This window comes from Neopelma chrysocephalum, unplaced genomic scaffold (genome assembly GCF_003984885.1).
Source record: "Neopelma chrysocephalum unplaced genomic scaffold, ASM398488v2 Primary Assembly neopelma1_60, whole genome shotgun sequence".
Lineage (NCBI taxonomy): Eukaryota > Metazoa > Chordata > Aves > Passeriformes > Pipridae > Neopelma > Neopelma chrysocephalum.
Window position 1 is genome coordinate 4,546,247 of NW_020897715.1, and position 19,472 is coordinate 4,565,718.

General features: G+C 42.0%; 1 long non-coding RNA gene across 1 annotated transcript in view; it reads right to left on the reverse strand.

Annotated features, from left to right (window-relative positions):
• Positions 1 to 8,531, reverse strand: part of LOC113966357 — a 38,184-nt gene extending 29,653 nt beyond the window's left edge. Inside the window, exon 1 of the long non-coding RNA XR_003533799.1 lies at positions 8,382 to 8,531. This is a non-coding gene — a long non-coding RNA (uncharacterized LOC113966357). The remainder of the gene's footprint in view (positions 1 to 8,381) is intronic.
• Between the last annotated feature and the right edge of the window lie 10,941 nt (positions 8,532 to 19,472).

Here is a 19,472-nt window from a genome sequence, read left to right on the forward strand (position 1 = left end):
ATAAAATTTCAGTTGGGTTTCTCTTCGGGTCCAGGATTATGAGCCTGGAGAGTCTCTTTTAATGGCTGTCTAGTACAGATTTCCAGAAATGTGAAGCCATGTATCCTCTCAGTTCTTCAGCTTTCCTCACTACAACCTGTCATGAACCCCCACCTCCCAAGAACACTGACAAACTGAACAGGTTTTTCAGGTATGTGCTGGTCACAGAACGGAAGGGAGGTGTGCCTGGTGAATTAGTCCATGTGAGCTGAAGATGGACAGCACGACTTTTTCCTCCCTCAAAAGTACCCAGCAGCTGTACTCAGCTTGTGTCAGTCCCAACTCCACACAGGTCAGGTTCTTCTTTATTGCAGCTTGCAGAGAGTTAATGGTTAAGCCAAGAAAGAATAACACTATTATGAGCACATTACCTCCTTTAACACACTCTTTTAGGAGGCTGAGTATACATATTTGAAAGAATATTTTTCAGATCATTAAGTACACTGCCTTCCCAAAGAAAACATGCTTGTTCACTTCTAGAAATAGCTGATATCTGAGGCAATGAGAGCAAGTTGCCTTGGATCAAGTTAAAGCTAAAACCAGTCCAGCTAGACTAGTGAAAAGGCTATATATTCACCCCCACTCTGAATTATAGTGGATTTTTTTTTAGCAATGTAATAGGTTGAAAAGTCCTTGCTCCTTAACAAGGAAGTACCAAAAAATCAGAAATGCTAAATGCAAAACATTTCCTTGAATTTATAAAGGTTTTCTGTGCAACACATTAGTTGTAAAGTGGTATATAAAATCATATGAGCTTGTGCAAGACTGTTTGGGATTCTGAGCCTTTTTTTTTTACATTATGGTATTAGGGAAAAAATCCACTGTAAGGAGCGTTAACATGGTAATTAAATATTCTTTTAGGTGTTGTTTTACAGGCTTCCTTCTCTCTGCAGTTTTATGAGCACTGCTGGAAAAACTGGATTATGATTTTGTTATTTTCCAGCCCCTGAGTGTTTTCCCTTTCCCCCAGGATCATTTTATTTGCAATGAGAATCCATGAGAGAAAGCCCTCAGTAAAGCTAACACTGAAAACATGCAGCTTTGGCTCCTGCAAGGCCTTCCTCAGGCATCTCTCCTTCCTGCTGAGCTCAGGAGGAAAGCTGCAGACATGGTCAGTGTGAAGATTAACGTTCCTATAGACTTTTTAAAAAAAGGAACAAGGCAAGGTATTGGCACACATTTTGTATCTGTTTGGTTTAACGATTAGGATAAACCAAATAAAGGCTTATTTCACCATACGCTTAAAACAAAGAATTCAGAGTTAAGAAAACTTGATACAGTTTCAACTGAGAAGGCATTTCATTGCTACAGCTGCATTTTATGCATGCATATGCAGAGACAGATCTAATCAGTGGCTGAAGCCATGCTGTGTCAAAGACTAAAATATTACATTTATTAGATTTCAGGGATGTAGCAAAGGTTTGTTTTTCTGGGGAGCTATTTATAACATCTTATAATGAAGGTAAGAGGTTCCTTTAGAAGGATTAAATCCTCTGAATTATAACTCAAACACTGAGCTCTGCTGTGAGTTTGATGGCAAGCCTGGCTCCAAATGCGGTGGTTTTGTATCTCAATGGGATACAGTCCACATTTGTAACTCTGGCTGACTTTAGGATTTCACAGCGCTGGCTCTGTGCTGCCATTAAACAGACGCTGTGGGTTTCTAGGTGTCTGACGGCCACTTGAAAGTCAATTTGTAGTTGTTTATTTCACTAGAGCTGCTCCTCACAGGATTAGCCAAAGGGACAGCAGCAAACGTGTAGCACAGCATTTCCAGTGGCCCATGAAAGGGAGGCGATGGGGCGCTTTACAGGCTGTTACCAGCAATCCTGCATTTCCACTTGGCAGGACTTGGACACCCAGGGAGGAATTCATTTGAATGTGGGGCAAAAATCACTGGCTTAGGATTCCCGGGAAGAACATGAAAATAATTTATCCCTAAGATTCAGTCTGTATTCCCCAAACACTTACTGTATTTCAACACTTACAAATTATTCTCCTTACTGTTGTTTAGCCACTCCCATTTTACATTTACTACACTTTATCTTTAATGGATGAATTAAAACCAGCAGTCCTGTCTCTTCCCCTGCCTATAAAACAAAACCATAAACAAAGAAGATACAAGCAGTTATAACTGAGTTTTACCTGTCATATCCTTTTCATTCTCCAACAAGACATTGTTGCCAAGTCTGGGGTGACACTATACTCAGTTTATTTTGTCATAAGAATTCAAATGCTTATAAAATTTACCACAAAATCCATTTTGCTTCTTACGAAAGGAATACGCTCTATGATATAAGCAAACTTTTAAGCTATATTTCTTGTGTACATGGCACAAAGTAAACTTAAAATGGTATACTACAAACAGATGCAATGATTCCATTGATCTTGTAGAGAGGCCGAAAAATACCCATGGTAAGAAGCAAAGACTGGCCAAGCCACTTTACAAGTCAAACTGATGATTATGAACAAGTATTCTCACTTGAAATTATCATTCACTTTCTTTCCAGGCCACATTTGGCTATTTGATGTTTGATTTTTACACAACACCGAGTGTGTTTTCTGTATTTTGCGCCTTTTAATGTCACTCACACAAACCGTGCAGGACACCACATAACACCAACCCAACAGAGAGGAGGAGGTAATTCTGCATCTAAAGAGAAGAATGTCTCAAAACAGTGTTAAATGCACTTACCTGCATACCCTGAACCCATCAATCTACAGGTGCTACCAACTGGAACTCCATGCAATTGGAGGGATCTGTAGCACCTGCTGAGCTCTAGGGTTGGATGCACATCCCACTTGCATCCTGTGTTCCTCATGTGAGTTAGACTTCAGTGTGGATCCCTGAGAACAGTCTAGTGTGTTCATGAAGGCAAGAAGAACAACTCCTCCGTGCTCCCTGCCCCCAGCCCCCTATTTTGCTTGAGCAAAACTGCAGAGCACAGTACCACTGTACCACGTATCGACATAGTTCTAAACTTGCCTCTAGTTAAAAATATATTAATGCAGCAGAGTCACAGAATCTCCTCCTACTGTCACCTCCCACAAAAATGTTGATCAAAATAAAATAAGAAAAGGTCATAATTCTGGAGAGGCAGAAGCAGATTTTTGCAGACAATAAGGATATGCCAACTGGTTTAAGATGAACTATAAGTACATTTAATGTAGCACTGTGCTACACATAATGAAAGATAAGGCAAATCAGCTATTAACTAGCTATATTCCATCATTCCTGCAGACAGCATCTACAATCAGTCAAAGCCTGGGGTAACAGTTCAATAGTTTATCAAACTAAACATCACATACACCACACTCAGCTTCTGCCCTGTTTGCTGAATACTTTGTCTCAGAATGCAGATGTTACCATAGCAAACCTCACCATTTCCTTTCCAGCAACTGAAAGCTTGGCAGCAAATAAAACAGTAGCATTCATTCCTGAGTTGAAGAGTCATACCAAGGTTAAGGGATAGGATCACAATGTTGCCAAAGCCTGATTTTGGGGTTATTCAAAGGCAAACTTTTATCTCTAGAAATACATCTGTCCTGCGAGATCGACTGACTGCATCTAAATTAAACTCCTGCTTTTAATCTGCTTCTAGAAGATTCAGCCTCTAAGATTATTTTGAGTAATTTCTTATCTTGAATATAATGCATCATTTTCTTTAACAGCTATTCCACTACAGGGTTGGTCTTTCTTCTAGGCACTGGCAATTCCAAGTTTTCTTCAATATATAACAATGCTTTCAGCTTAATCCAATATTTCCCCTTTTTTCCAAAGATGCACTTGCACTGGCCAGGTGAACTTGAAGCTCAGATTCAATGTCTTGATGGTTGGAAAAGAAAAAAATTAGGGAAATCGTCCACAGTGCCAGGTCAACATCCCAGCATATACTTCGAGTAAATGCTTAAGTCTCATTAAGGTCTGTTTCTCTCCATAAAGAAAAAGGTTCAGACCATTTCCTAGTTATATACATCAATCCCTCAGCATTACAGGCTGCTTTTCTCCCGCTGCCAGACAGCACATCAGGAAGTACATTCCATTAAAGTACCAGCTTTGCATTAGAAAGTCTTCTTGAAACCACCCTTTGCATCACCACGAGAACTAAAGCCATGCAACAATTCTTTCACCAGTAGCTGGAAAAAAAGCCACTCACAAAACTGAAACACAAACTTGTGATGCTATACACTTACTCAGCACAAAGATGTAGAGTTGGAAATTTATTTTTAGAGAACAGATTTTTTCCTCCAGCTATATAGAAGAATCCTTAGTTTTTATTCTAGGATAGAACTGAGACTCACAATACACTTCTTTTCAAAACTAGCCATGATTATGAGCACCATGTATAGGTACTATTTAAAGAGTTTATTCCCATTTATTAGAGCACTCTAATGGTTATTTGCATTACAGTAATTTCTTTGTCTCTTCCATGAAGTCACATAATATTTTGATGCATAATTATTAGAAGTGAAATCTCTGTACTTATGCATTTTAACCTTATGCACTGTGCTGGTTTTGGCTGGGGTACAGGTAGTTTTCTTCATAGTAGCTGGTTGGGGCTGTGTTGGACTTGTGCTGAAAACAATGTTGATAACACAGGAATCTTTTCATTATTGCTGAACAGTGCTTGCATAGAGTCAAGGCCTTTTTTGCCCCTCACCCCAAAAGTGAGTAGGTTGAGGGTGGGGAAAAAGTTGTGAGGGGGCACCACCATGAAAAATGACCCTAAAGACAAAGTGGATATCCCACACCACATGGCATCATGCTCAGCATGTAGAGCTGGGGAAAGAAGGAAGGAGGGGGACATTAAAAGCGATGGTGTCTGTATTACATGTGATGAGGCCCTGCTCTCACGGGGATGGCTGAACTCCTGCCTGCCCGTGGGAAGCAGTGAATTAATTCCTTGTTTTGCAAAATCTTCGTTCGCGAAGCCTAGCCATGATATGATATTGTTTTGCATTCCCTATTAAACTGTCTTTACCTCAACCCATGAGTTTTATTCTTCTCATTCTCTCCTCTATCCCTCTGGGGAAGGGGGAGCAAGCAGCTCCATTGCTCTTAGCTGCCTGCTGGGGCTAAACCACAACATGTAGAAGGGATGCCTCACAGCCAGTAAGGGGCTGGACTGGGTCTCATGTGACAAAGCTGGTCAATAGTCTGTACCCCAGATCCAATTTGTCCTGGTTTTGGATGGGATAGAGTTCATTTTCTTCCTAGTAGCTGGTACAGTGCCGTGTTTTGTTTAATGTGAGAATAATGCTGATAACATGCTAGTGTTTGCCCCAAGTCAAGGACTTTTCAGATTCCCATGCTTGGCCAGTGAGCAGGTGCACAAACAGCTGGGAGGGAGCACAGCTGGGACACCTGACCTGAGCTGGGCAAAGGGATATTCCACACTGTACTCCATCATGCCCAGTATATAAACTGGGATAGTCGGCTGGGAGGGGCCAAGTATTGCTGGGGGACAGGCAAGGCGTTGGTGGTGGGTGGTGAGAAACTGTGGGGTGCATAACTTGGGTTCTGTTACTCTCTCTCTTTTTCATTACAATTGTTATTATTAATAGCATATTATTGTTGTATTTTGTTTCAATTATTAAACTGTTCATACCTCAACCCATGAGGTTCACCCTCTCCAGTCCTCCCCATCCCACCCTGGGTGGGGAAATGAGCAAGCAGCCATGTGGTACTTAGTTGCCAGCAGGGATTAAACCACCACTTCAAGATGATTTCTGATTAGGAAGAAATACAATTGGACTAATCCAGTGAAACAGTGAAATGGTAAATATAGGGGGATTTCACAACTCTGAAAGATTTGCCTTCTATTAATACAAGCTGCATCCAAAACTTACATATTCCTGTAGTCATTTAGAACTTCTCTTTGGACAAAGAGCTGTTTGTCAAGAATGAGAGGAAAGATACAGTCTTAGAGTACTCTGCAGCAAGCACTGTCTGGTACTTCTGAGGTATTATAGCAGCGAGAGCTTTTGCTACTTATAAGATAATTTATACTGAGAACATCTGGCATCTGTAATGCAATATTTGGTATTTATTCTAATTAGATCTCATTCTTACATGAAATAAAATTCAAAACACTAACCATAAAGCATAAAAGAAGTAAATTCTGCTGAATGCCAGTTGACATGAGGGTATGTCCTATTTGCCTTCCAGGTGATGTCCCCAAATACACTTATGGTTCTTGTGCTGCCCCTTTCTTTCAAATTCACAGGTAAGTCTCACTGCAGAACAGCAGTTTTTCCCTCCACAGAGCAGGTGAATAAAATGATTATGCACTCATTTTCTACTTTAATTAATATGCTATTGCCTCCAGAATGATAAAGTTGATGGATTAGACCCAAGAAATGGTTGTTTCTTTTGATCTGGTACACACCAAAAACACAAGAAGGGAACTCCTCACACAACAACTAGCTTCCTGAAAAACATGAAATCCGAAATCTTTACACCATAGCTCCTGGATCATCACAAGAATAATAAATGGAAGAGGCAAGAGGTCCCTCCCTGCTACTGTTAATAAACATAATATTTAAACATATATATCTTCGGAGACCTGTTATGTTTCATCCTTGAAACCCCAAGTAGCAACAATGCTATTTTCTATGCAAGAGATTAGGCATTCAGGAAATGTGAAGTGCCAGGAAATGAATGCAGAGTTTATTTTAATAGATTCATTGTTACCTGCAGACGCAGTCTAAGCAAACATTTCCTTCAGCAATAAAGTCAATAGCAGCCTTTCCAGCTGCTGCTATGACTGCCTTTGTGACATCTCCATGGATAGTTCTCTGTTCCATGTTAGTTTGTTGAACTGACAATAGCAGAGGAAACCGACAGTTTTAATTTTAATCTCCTCACTGTAAAGATATGAGCAGTTTCCTCACAAATTCATGGCACAATTAAGAGGCTATATCCAACTAAATGGGATTACCAGACAGGGAGCTGAACTACCCAGCTCTTCAGAGACCCAGAAGGCAGAAGCTGCAGGGGCTGAGGACTCACTCACTTCTACTGAGGCGCACAGCTCCCTGCCACAGCCCAGGAAGCTTCTGCAAGGGGGTGCAGCCCTGAGGCCCTGCAGAGATGGGCAGAGTTCTGCCACCTGGTAGATACTTACTTACAAAAAGTGAGGTGTGAGTGTTTTAAAGATATTCAAGGGCAATGCTGAGCACTTGAAGAATTAAGAAATCTTCCTGCCAAGCATTTTATGAGATACCACTGGCTTTGTTCCATAGTTATCCCTCCCTTCCCTCTGATTTTGTTTTTTTCTCATTTTTGTCACTAGCACTGTTTACATCAGAAATGCAGTAGCATAAAAAAAGAAGTAAAAATAAACAGAACTGACAACAGAAAAACTTCAATTTTTCTAATCATTGAACTTCTTCCCCATGCATGCCAGGGAAGAACCAGAATTGACACTACCTTCTGGGTCTTACAGACTGTAGTGTCCCGGCAAGCAAATCACCTCCCAGCCAGAGGGATTTTCCTGTCTGTTTGAATTATTGTGTGTGATAGGGAATCATTTACTTCTCTGCCTTCCCCTCCCTCCTCCAGCATTTTTACACAATCTTACCCAAGGGCACATATATATGTGTAAAAACACGTTTATACACAAAACTGGCCTCATCCCTGTGGCACTAAAGCAAAAAGTTTACTTTCTGTATCAGAACACAAAACCCAGCAAACAGTTATGGGACTAAAGCTCAATGAACAACTCACCATGCCAATCTGTAAATAAGAGCCTTAACAGGTACCACAGCCAAAGTGTTTGTGGCTGAGGAGCTCCAGAAACAGAAGCACTGGGCACTACTAATGTCATTGTCCCAGCAAAGGGTCACAGTTAAAAAACATTTGTTGTCTCAAAAAAGGAACTGGAAACTCAACAGATTCACTGGTCTGGAGTTCTTGTAGTTACAGAGGTGTCAGAGACCCACCACAATTTATAGATACATACACGAACACCCACACACCTACAACTGATTTCATCGCTGTCACAACAGCGGATCACAGCGGGTGTTACCCAGAGCTACAGGGAATGCTAAGAACAATTCCTGCAGTTGCAGTAATTCTTTGTGGCCTAAAGCTTATTTTTTATCACATACTTAATGAAAGCTTTTTCTTCACACTGAAACAGCCAAGAGATTTACGTTGCTTTTCTTATCTCACTTCAAATTTCAAGAGCTGCAGATCTCTTAACAAGGCACATTCCCCAGTAACAGAAAGGGAGAGACCACAGGAATACTCCCCTCTGCTAACTGCAGCATTACAGGCACAAATCCATAACAAACCCACAAACATCCACTGTCATTTGGGCACCCTTTGCCTAACCTACCTGCTACTTCAGAAGATGCATAGCTCCATCAGTCTCAGGTCATCTCCACCAGCCCCACACTACCCTTCCAAGGAACTGAAAGCTAGACTAGTATGAGGACTGATATTTAAGCAACTGAAACCCACCCCAGGTGTTCAGAGTACACATTTTATCTAGGATCCATCTGCAGGCAATGAAGAGAACAAGATGCCTTCAGCAGGTGATTCATCTGACTTATCAGCTATCTAACAGTTAGGCCGTAATGGGTGGGTTTTTTTTCTTTCTTTAGGAGCTGAGTCTCAGATAGCCTAAAAAAGCACATTTTAGAAGAGATGTGCCAATACCTTCTATTGCTATGAAGGTCAATAAATTTCATATTCACCTACTTAAACATAACAGCGAGGGAAAAAAAAAATTTAAAAAAGCAGAAAAAAAAGCCTAAGTCAAAAACATCCCAAACTCTTGAAAATCAGGGCATACTTCCTCTTCAGATAATCTTTTTTTATAGGCACTATTGTTCTCTTTCTAGCAAAGTATTTAAGTCATAGAACACTGACAGCATAGGCTGTCAGACATCTGATACACATAATCACTTCTATGACCTGGTTTCCCTTCTTGTCAATATAGTTTACACAACATGACAGATGTAGCTTTTATTTGTTTTCTTGTTTTCTTTTCATGGCATCAGGGCGACTTTCTGCCTGCATGAAGGCCATTTCAGTGGCCTTAAAAAAAAACAAACCGAAACCAAGTTGGCAAATTGACAGTGGCCTGAACAAAAGGTAGGAAACAATTATTCTGCTACCAAGTATCAGATTATATTTTTGTTATCATGCATCCCTGGGTACAAAAACCTCAAATTTTGCGGAGAATTTCAAACAAAGATATGGAACAAAAAAATCTCTATTTGCTCAGTGCACACATATATATATTTATACATACACATAGCAGAGAAAGGACTTGCCACAGACCCAAAGTCTATGCCAATTTTCAAAAGCAAAGCCAATATGCATAGGCGGGATGTGTACTAGTAAATCAAACCTGTCTGTGACTGTCCCCTGGCCTTGGGACCAGTAGCCACCGAGCAGCCTGAGCCCACGGAGCACCCTGAGCCCCAGCTCCTCTGTGTATCCTGGTTGTCCACGGGCTTCTTGGTCCACACTGACTCACACAATCACACCCAGGAACTGTTCACTGGGCTGGTGTGAGGCTCAGAGCCCCTCTGGCCACCACATTGACGGAAAGGCTGCGGAGGTGAAGAGGACCCAAACCTCGGTGCTGAGCCCTGGTGCTGGCAGGTCTGTGCCCCACGAGAGCACGGTATCTGCAGCAGGAGCAAGGGAGCTGCTGAAGGAGCTTCTGGAAATAGAACAGTGAGATTTTTTTCCTGAGGAAGATGAGGATCCAGTTGCGCAAACAGTAGAGAGCTGTATGCTGAGGAAACAGGAGGTTCCTCACAGCCTGAAACTCAGGCTGGTGCTACCCAAAATCTGCATCAGTAACCAGACATTCGGCGTTGGACACAACTAAAGGGGAGCCAGCAAAAAAACATCACAGATACTGCCTGTGCTTAGAGATGATGAAAAGAAAATGAAACTTTTAATGACACCTATGACTGGGTTGAAAAAAGACTCACGTTTCTCTTCAATATTTTCTAGAAGTGCTCATATCTCAAGAGCACTTTGGGTTGTTTTTAAGACTTTTCATGATTCTTTCTATGGCTGCTTCTCCTGTTTAAGGTTAATAATCCCAAGGATGTTCAACTCTATCTACATATAAACACGGGAATACAAACCAAAGCTCACAAAAGATTTTCATGAGTGGCAGCTGTACTGACTGATCTTTTTCTCACTGAGACAGGGATGTGGGGGCAAATGCTGACTATTGGACTAAAGAATTGCTGTAAGTGTTTAGTGGAGATGATGTTTTATTTAATCACGAAACAGCCAAGAAAGAGCCAGTGTTATTTTACAATACTTTATCCCAGAATTCACAGAAACTTTGTCTTTACTTCCAAGAGATCAATCAATTCTGCAGTGTCCCATGAAGAGGATGCCTTCTTCTGCTATAAATGTGAAATCTTATTCAGAAAAGAGGCACAGTTATTTATTTTAATAGACAATACAAAGGAAAGGCTGGCCATAAAAGCTCTCTGTTCCTTATTTAAAACAAGGCTTACAGTATAAAGCAAAAACATAAAAATACCTGTGTTTGGAGTACAACTTTAGGGAGGACAGAGAACAGTAGGATCACTTCTAATGATGTTCCCTCTTTACATGTGCCTTCAGAAATGTAGTAAAGAAAATCTCTAGTAAAGATATCCTGTATCTTCTCTCTTTCTTGAGCAGCCAAAGGAACCATTTTGGCTCATAGCTTCCTAGATTTTCAACATCCCTTATTAAGTAAGTTGAGATACGGAGAGATATTTACAATGATCCCACTCTTTTATGTTCCAAATGATTTGTTTATCACATAATCATTTCTGGCTAAAAAAAAAAATTAAAAAATTAGACGTTGAAATTAAATCATTTTGTATATAGCACTGTGAATATAAATGGAAGCTTTGATCATTAGCTGACACAATGGATTGTCTCCCTAAGAATAATTTGGGTATTAGACTTACGTGTGCTTGCCCGCCATCAGGCCTATAATAAGTTAAGCTACTTAATATGATTAGCTTCTGAAATGGAATTTACTGAATCAGAGAAGATGGGAGAAAATGAGGAAATAGAGTTTTCTTTAGTGCTGCATACTACAAATCCTGTGGGTCATTTTGGCTACAAGAATCTGAGTTTTGTCTTGTTTTAATTTATGGCACAGAACAGAAGTCACACAAACAACTGTCTTCTCTTCAGACGACAGTTTAAGTGGTAGGGTGTAATAAGCTCAAATTTAGATTTGGTTTATGGGAAAATAATTCACACAGTACACCAGCTCTACCTGGTTGGCATTGTACAGAGAGAGACTGAAGGTTGTCAGAGTCGAGTTGCTGAGTTGTTCTAACCAGGTCCCATCCTCTGCATCCACAGAGATAAACCTGAGACCTGGCTTTTGTCTCCAGTTTAGTATGAACCAGGATCCTGTTGTCTGCCTGCCTTTCTGTAGAGATGTCAAGAGTCTGGGTGTCCCTGTTTCCCCAAAGAAGCAACCTTCTCTTCACAAAAAGACTGACAAATTATAGTTGAGGGTTCAGCTTGATTAAATTTCAGGGAGTCCAGACATGAAATTTCTGTCATATAAAGAAAAATAAAAGACCTTTAGGACTCATAATCAGAAAAAAAAAACAGGAGGAACATGGTTAGCTCTAGCCACTTCCACTGGCAGCAGTGGTATTAATTAATATTGCCAAAACAAGAAATTGAACTTATAGTCATTACAAAGTTGCAAAAGCAGCTTTAGTGCAAGCAATTTCCTATTCAGCTTAGTTTTTAGTGGTTTAACTTTCACACAGCATAAATACACAACTAAGCCATTCATTGATGTTCAGGTTAGTGACGATCTAAAAGAGGAGGAAGACATTGGTTTCTTCCCTAGTTTTATGGGGAAGAGAGCCTTTAGCATGGAAAGGACAGGGCAGGCCTGTGCTGGGAAGGGATTTAGCTGTAAGGATGTCAGCTGAGCTGCGCAGGTCAGGCTCTGGATCCTGCTGTCAGGGACAAGAAAGCCCATTTTTCTTCTTTTGAAGAAAAGGTATAAAACTAGCAGGAACGCAAGCTTGTGGAATCCTACAGAAGAAAGTATTATGCAAATATAAGCCATGTTTTACTTAGAATTAAGCTTCTGGAGTTATTCGCTCCGTGCTTAAACTGTGTGAAGAATTATGCCAATTAAATGGAATAGACTGTAAGATAGAACTTTCCTGTTGCAGTCTTTTATCTGGGGGCTGCTTGTAGCAGGAGCATTTCAGGTAGTTGCAAACTTTTAAAAAATTTGTATTTGTTTATTCTTTCAGTCTCAACAATCTTTAGTTGAGGGCAACGGGAGGTCAGGGATACACGGATGCGTCATGTTCACATGCTTCCAGGAAAGCATCAAGTTTATCCCTTCTTCTGGGAAAGGCAGACAACAACCCTTTATTTTCACCAAGCCAGATACAATTATTGTAGTTCTGTTTGTACAGTTTTATTGGAGATTCTCTTGAAAATCTCAATAGGAAGGAGAAGAAAAGATGGCCTTTCACCAAAAGCTAGGAGAACCTGAAAAAACCCCTCTTACTCATCGCTGCATAAAAAGGAATACACTGTTCAAGAGATGTCTGCAAGCTGGCCTCCCACCTCTTTGAGCCTAATTTGCTTGGAGGGAAGCAGAAAAATAGTGGTCCTTGAAAACTCAAGATTGTAGTGCAAAAATCTTGTTTAACATTAACATGGACCTTCAGCTGCCATTGCCACAGTCAGATGTTTTAGAAACATTGATTTTCTTGTACTGATGATAAAATGTTATGAGAGTATTTGTCCAGTGAGTGCTTAGTGGCTTTTTTTCAGATTTAAGTACATTGTCTCATCTGTTTCAGAACATTTTTCTTTCAGAGAAACCGTATGACATTGGACTGCTGTATGACTGCCTGCCAAGTCTCCTTTGTCTCTTCAGTATTTAACTACAAGTCCAAAGAATGACACAAATATAGGAAACTGTGGTCTGAAAAGCTGTGCTTACTGCAACCCATTTTACTCATCAAGGAGAACAACAGAGTGAGGTTTTTGGCTGAGCCGAACAATGAAAACATTTTTGCATGAATATTCATTCATATTTTCTAAGACTTCAGATGGTTACACCAGTTCTGCCCACCTTTCACGGATTTCAGATTTCTTGTCGAGAACACTCTTCTTGGAAATGAGCTCCCACAAGAGTTAGGCCAACCTGCATAGCCAAGTGACCCACGTGCTGCGTTTGTAGGTGTAACACCACCTCCCCAGCATCACCTCACTCTGACCCCTCCTTTCCACCAAGGTGCTGAGATCTGCTCCTGGAGCATCCTCACACTTGTGACCACTTTGGTCATGCTCTTGACATGAACGTGGGGTGTACCCACTGTGCTGATCCAACAGATCTGCATGAGTTCAGGTCCTCCCTACAATAATCCCTGCAATAATCCCAATGTGATATATAACTCAATGAATTGAGTTTTGAAAAGCAGGATCAACCCATTTTGATATATGGAGAAAGGACCTGAGAACAAATCAACTGCATGAATCAGTCTCTTACATTTAGAAGCTCATCACCAATCTGGTCCAGACCTTTAGCTGAACACCTTCCTCGAGGGAAGATGAATTTTTAGCATCTGTCAGAGTCCTCATAGTCTTCCAGCTTCTGTTCTCTGGACCATGAAGTTCCTGCATGTTCTTGAGGCTGAACAAGAATCTAAAGGCCTTTTTGCCCCCTTTCTGCCTGTGTCCTCAGACTCTTTGGTGATTTAAGCCAACATGGCCATGTGGCAAACCATTTTACAGTGTTAATACACAATTACAGAGCAATTCCCAGCTCACAAGGGCATATGTGCCACAAAATACAGTTTTATTATTATTTGCTCTGCCCACAATTTTTGCAGAATGCTGTGGTTCTGAAAGAAAACTAGAGACAAAAAAAATTAAATAAATAATGCTGCAGAACTAAAGAAAGGAGGAAAAAATTAGCACAAGCAGGACTCTTAAGGTTGAGCAAAACAAGGATATCTCTGGTTACCCTCCAAGTGATTCTCCCAAAAGGCCCACAGAGCTGTACCATCTTTTGTTTAAACCACCTATCTTTGCCCTTTTTATAGTCCTGAACAGTAATTTATTCCTGGACTGGCTGAAATATTAAATCCCTGGTGTTGCCACTGTGATGCTTACACAGAACATACTGCAAACGCAGAGGAACAACTGCTTGTGTGTGCAGTTACAAGTGTCAGAAGTGCTGAGAAGGGGAGAAGGGTTTTATGAGGAGGCACACGAGTGTATCGATCTTGAGTGAAGCTGGGGACAACTCACTGTGACAGGGACTCACCTGGCCCAGGGAGCTGATCCATGAATCAGCCTTGCTGGTGATGTGTTTCCTTAGGCTATGAGCTCAGCTCAGCTTTTCACTGGGGAATAGTTATTTCTTCCAACACTGAGATTCAAATTTTTCATTTTACTGTGCATAGGCAGCATAGCCAAGCCTTTATAGATCCAGGCCCTCTTGGCCTCCTAACACACCTTCGGGTGAGAAAAGCCCATCCTAGAGGAAGTGTCTTGAAGTGAGACATGGCTTCGAGGGAGCATTAAGGGGTCTTGCAAAGTGTTGTTCAGTTGTTGCTAGGGAACACTATTTCCTCTGCAAAAACCCCTCCACCATCCATAAGCCAAGTTTGGGGAACTCACAGTTATTTTTTTTGTCAAAAGCAATTTTTTATATACACGCACATACACACATACCCCCTCCCCACCTCCTTAGCCCCTTTTCCCTGGTTGTTACAGGTAATGTAAGTACAGATGATGTGAGTGGAAGTCTCCTCAGAGCTTTTTCACTAGCAGACAGGGGCACACCACTCCATTAATCTATTCAGGTTATTTAAGGGCCTCCCCAGAACCATACCTGAGCCACCTGATGACTGTAAGTGGTTCTGTTTTACAGTGCTCCTGTGTTCTGGAGAAATGCCTTCTCTGCCTCACAGACAGGGAACTGAAGCATGGCAAAGACTAGTTGTTGAAAATCATAGCTGCAGCAGAGTTACGAGCAAAAGCAAAGCACGTCCCAGGTGAGTGTCCTATTCGTTCAACTGTCCATTAACAGTCACATATTTGGAGAGAATATCGAGGTTAAAATAATGAGGGAAGGAGACATTAATAGAAAGAAAGGGACCACGGGAAAGAAAGATTTATCATCAACTGATTTTACTGTGTAATCAGGCAATTGCTTTCCATTTTGCCTGCTTGAGAGTGTCCCCTGTCGCATAACTAAACTGGCATTTGGGGCACGTTTTCATATTTCATTTACTGCTGCTGTGGATGTGGGATGTTTGGGAATGAGAAGCACTGCTGGAGGAGGGAGAATTATCTGATTTGATCCAGGAGCCTGGGGGAAAGCAGAAAAGAGAAAAGCAGGAGAAGTGAGAAGAAAACCTCTGGTTACTGGTTTGAGAGCATGTCCTGTAAATAGGCTGATAAACACTGATCACTGGGCACCTGCTTCTGAACCCCATGAGCATACGGAGCTCTGGGCACTGCTTAATTCAAACTGAGGCACTGGGACTCAGATTTGTTCTGAGGAAATGGCTCACAGCTTCAGGCACTCGGGTTTCAGAAACTCGGGCCAAACTCAAATGGAACATGAAAAAACAAAATAGAAAAATAAGAAAAGGAAAATTAGCCATTCTGCAAAGTGAGCTAGAGCCACTGTCCCTTGGGTATTTCATAAATAGGGTTATCAACAGACACCTTTGGAAACCTGTTTGAAACTCAAACAAAGGCTGTGTTTAAATACAGGCTGTGTTTAAATATAAACTATACTTTTCTAGACTATTCCTGCCTCCATTTTAACTAAGTTTTCTTTTGCAATAAAAGCAAAAATCTAGACATTTAACAACCAGCTCCCAAGACAATGGTATTTTATATAAAAAAAGCAGATTTAGAGAGTTAATAATATAGATTGTTTTCTTGAGCACAAAGAATCAGTTCATAATATATTGCTCGCAATAAAGAGTGAGCCTCCGATTTCGTGCAGCAATATTAATTACTGAGGGGAGAGAACGAAAGCAATCACATCAGATTAAGATTCTTCTGAATCACAGCAGAGAAGATAGAACACATCTCCTGAATAAACAGATTATGTTACAGGGAGTAAAATTAGCAGGCAATCTTTGGCAATGCCTGCCTCTAACAGTTCTCCATATGATTTCTTGTGGGCAGGCCCAGGGGAGAACAACTGATGGCAGAGTGATTATTTCAGCTTCCCTGTGTTATTATTCTGCAGCCTTTCTTGGAGCGAGGGGATATTAACTATTCCACCTCTTCTCTGCGCTGCGGGGAAATCAGGCTTCACATCAGCGTGTAACATACGTGTAACAAATAACTGCTTGTTGCAAAAGCTTTTTTGATCTGACACAATGAGAAACACAGAAGAGAAAGGACTTTGTGTATTACTCCTGGAGGAACGATGCACTTCAAATAATTGATGTAAAATAAGGTTGACATCAAGAAAGCAATGCAATAACCAAGAATTCTCATACCTGAAAGAACAAGGGATGCACTTTGCATGTTGCAGTGAGAGTATTTCCACTGATTATGGTGGATTCTGCCATTCTACTGTGCAGACCAGGACAGAACCCTCAACAGCACAGCCCCACCCCAGGCAGCACAAGCCAGTGTTACCAGGGCTGGGTGTCCTGGTCTTTGGCTACAGCTGCCTGGTAGGAGCTGGTGCTTTAATTAACACAGGTGCATTTCATCCCTAGTGGAAACATGCTTAGTGAAGGCCCTGGGCTCTGGAGGAATTTGGTGCAGTCTGCCTCTGAAGAACATTCTCTTTTCTGTGAGATGCCAAGAAAACTCCTAATGTCCATAGTGCTGACACCTGCCATTCTGCATGTGCATTCCCAAGCCCCTCCTGAAGCCACCTGCAACCCAGCAGTGACTCCATGCCTTTGAATGCCTCAGCTTTGACTTAACTCTTCTCTAGACTGCTGAGGGAGAAACAGATCAGAAATCCTCAGAGGGGACTGTGTTGCTGAGACACGACCTATGTAGGACTGCTGGGCTTGGGCCAATGGCCCAGCACCGGGGTGGTGGGAGGTGGCAGAGGTGCAGGACCCTATGCAGCCTGTAATTCCAGAGGGAAACGTTGGCCCTAGCGCTATCATGTATGAGAGTTGGGGATATGAGCACCACACCACCATAAATACCAAAACCCCTTGTACTTGTGTGCCTAGTCAAGGAAAGTTTCGTTAGCAGTTTACTTCTAAGAATTTCTCCTATCCTAGAAACCCTGTGGGGAATCCATAGTAAAAAAAAAAAAAGGTGAAATCCTAAAAATGCAGGGATGCACGGAGGTAACACCACCTCATGTCTGTGGCATTCACAGAAATGTCTCTCCTTTTCATCAGCTGAAAAACTCTTTGTTTTGCCAGACTGTGCAGAGGTCCTGAAATGTACCATTGTTATTTGGTGACAAGAAAAGGGTCAAGCATGAGAGAAACTCTTCATCCTCTAAACTTTATTAAAGTCAGGGAGCTAACTGTCCCTCCTAGAAAGATGACTACAATAAATGTACTGGGTTTTTATTCAGAGCTGGGAGGTAGATTGTGCTGTACACCGTCTGCTCTCTACCCTCCAAAAGGCACTCCTTCTATGCCACTGTGGTGGGCAAGGCTTGCCTGTGCCCACTTATGACACAGTGTTTCTCTTAAGAACTCCTATTTAGTGTGCTTCTCCAAAGCTTCATACAAGAGAGAAACAGCAGCTGCTTAGAGATAACACCACAGCATCTTGCCCTGTGGGAAATACCACCTAATAAGAATTTGAAGAATACTAAGAGAAAACACTTCTTAAAAACCCCCCAAACTATAATATATATTTATATAGTAGTTATGTTTCAATCTAAGAAAAAGATTGGCTTATATAGTGCTTGTAGTGGTGCTCCACCTTGTATTTGGAGGCAAGATCTCATCTGGCCTGTATCAAGCCAAAGCCTAGAAGGCTGAGCTGGCTCTGGAAGAAGAGATCATAGAATAAAAGAATGGGTTGGAACAGACCTTAAAGCTCATCTCATTCCAACCCCACTGCCACGGGGGGACATCTTTCCCTAGACCAGGTTGCTCCAAGCCCTGTCCAACATGGCCTTGAACACTGGGATACAGCAGCCACAACTTCTCTGGGCAACCTGTGCCAGAGCCTCACCACCCTCACAGGGAAGAATTTCTTCCTAATATCCAATCTAAATCTACCCTCTTTTAGTTTGAAGCCATTCCCCCGTGACCTGTCCCTCCAGGCCCTTGTAAATAGCCTCTCTCCATCTTTCTTGTGGGGCTCCCTTCAGGTACTGGAAGGTCACACTTAGGTCACCACAAAGCCTTCTCTTCTCCAGGCTGAACAATCCCAATCTCTCAGCCTTTACACATAGCAGAGCTGCTCCATCCCTCTAATCATCTTGGTGGTCTCCTCTGGACTCACTCCAACAGGTCCGTGTCCTTCCTGTGCTGGGGACCCCAGAGCTGGAGGCAGCACTGCAGGTGGGGTCTCACAAGAGCAGAGCAGAGGGGCAGAATCCCCTCCCTCCCCTGCTGCCCACACTGCTTTGGATGCAGCCCAGGACACGGGGGGTTTCTGGGCTCCCAGTGCACATGGCTGGGTCATGTCCAGCCTCTCACCCACCAGCACCACCAAGTCCTTTTTGACAGGGCTGCTACTGATCTGTTCATCCCTCAGCCTGGATTGGTACCAGGGGTTGCCCTGACCCAGGTGCAGCACAGCACTTGGTCTTGTTAAATCTCATGAGATTCCCATGGTTCCATTTCTCAAGCCTGTCCAGGTCCCTCTGGAGGCATCCTGTCCTTCAGGTGTGTCACTGCAAGACTCAGCTTGGTGTCATCAGCAAATCTGCTGAGGGTGCACTTGATCCTTTTGTCTATGTCATTGATAAAGATATTAACACTGGCCCCAGTACAGACTCCTGAAGGACACCACTTGTCACTGATGTCCATTGGGACTCTGAGCTGTTGACCAACACCCTCTGGATGTGACCATCCAACCACTGTTATCCATCTAACAGTTCACCCATCAAATCCATCTCTCTCTAATTTAAAGAGAAGGATATTGTGGGGGACCACGTCAAAGGTCTTATGCAAGTCCAGATAAATGACATCTGGTTTTTGTCTTAGTTTGGGGTTTTTTTCAGATTTGTGTCCACAAAGTCCCCCAAAGGGGGATAGGGCTCTGCCTTGGAGAGTAACGTAAGAGGGATGTGCAGTTTTCTTGACTTCCTGAGCAGCATTTACAACTAAATAATAGACAGTGCATGTGAAGCAGTACACCTTTCTTTCAGTGTAACTATGGTATAAGGTACTTAATCCCCATACAGTAACTCCCACTCAGGAAGAACAGTACAAAGTAGCCAAATGAGGCATCTACACGCCAACAGGAACCCTAATTATATGTT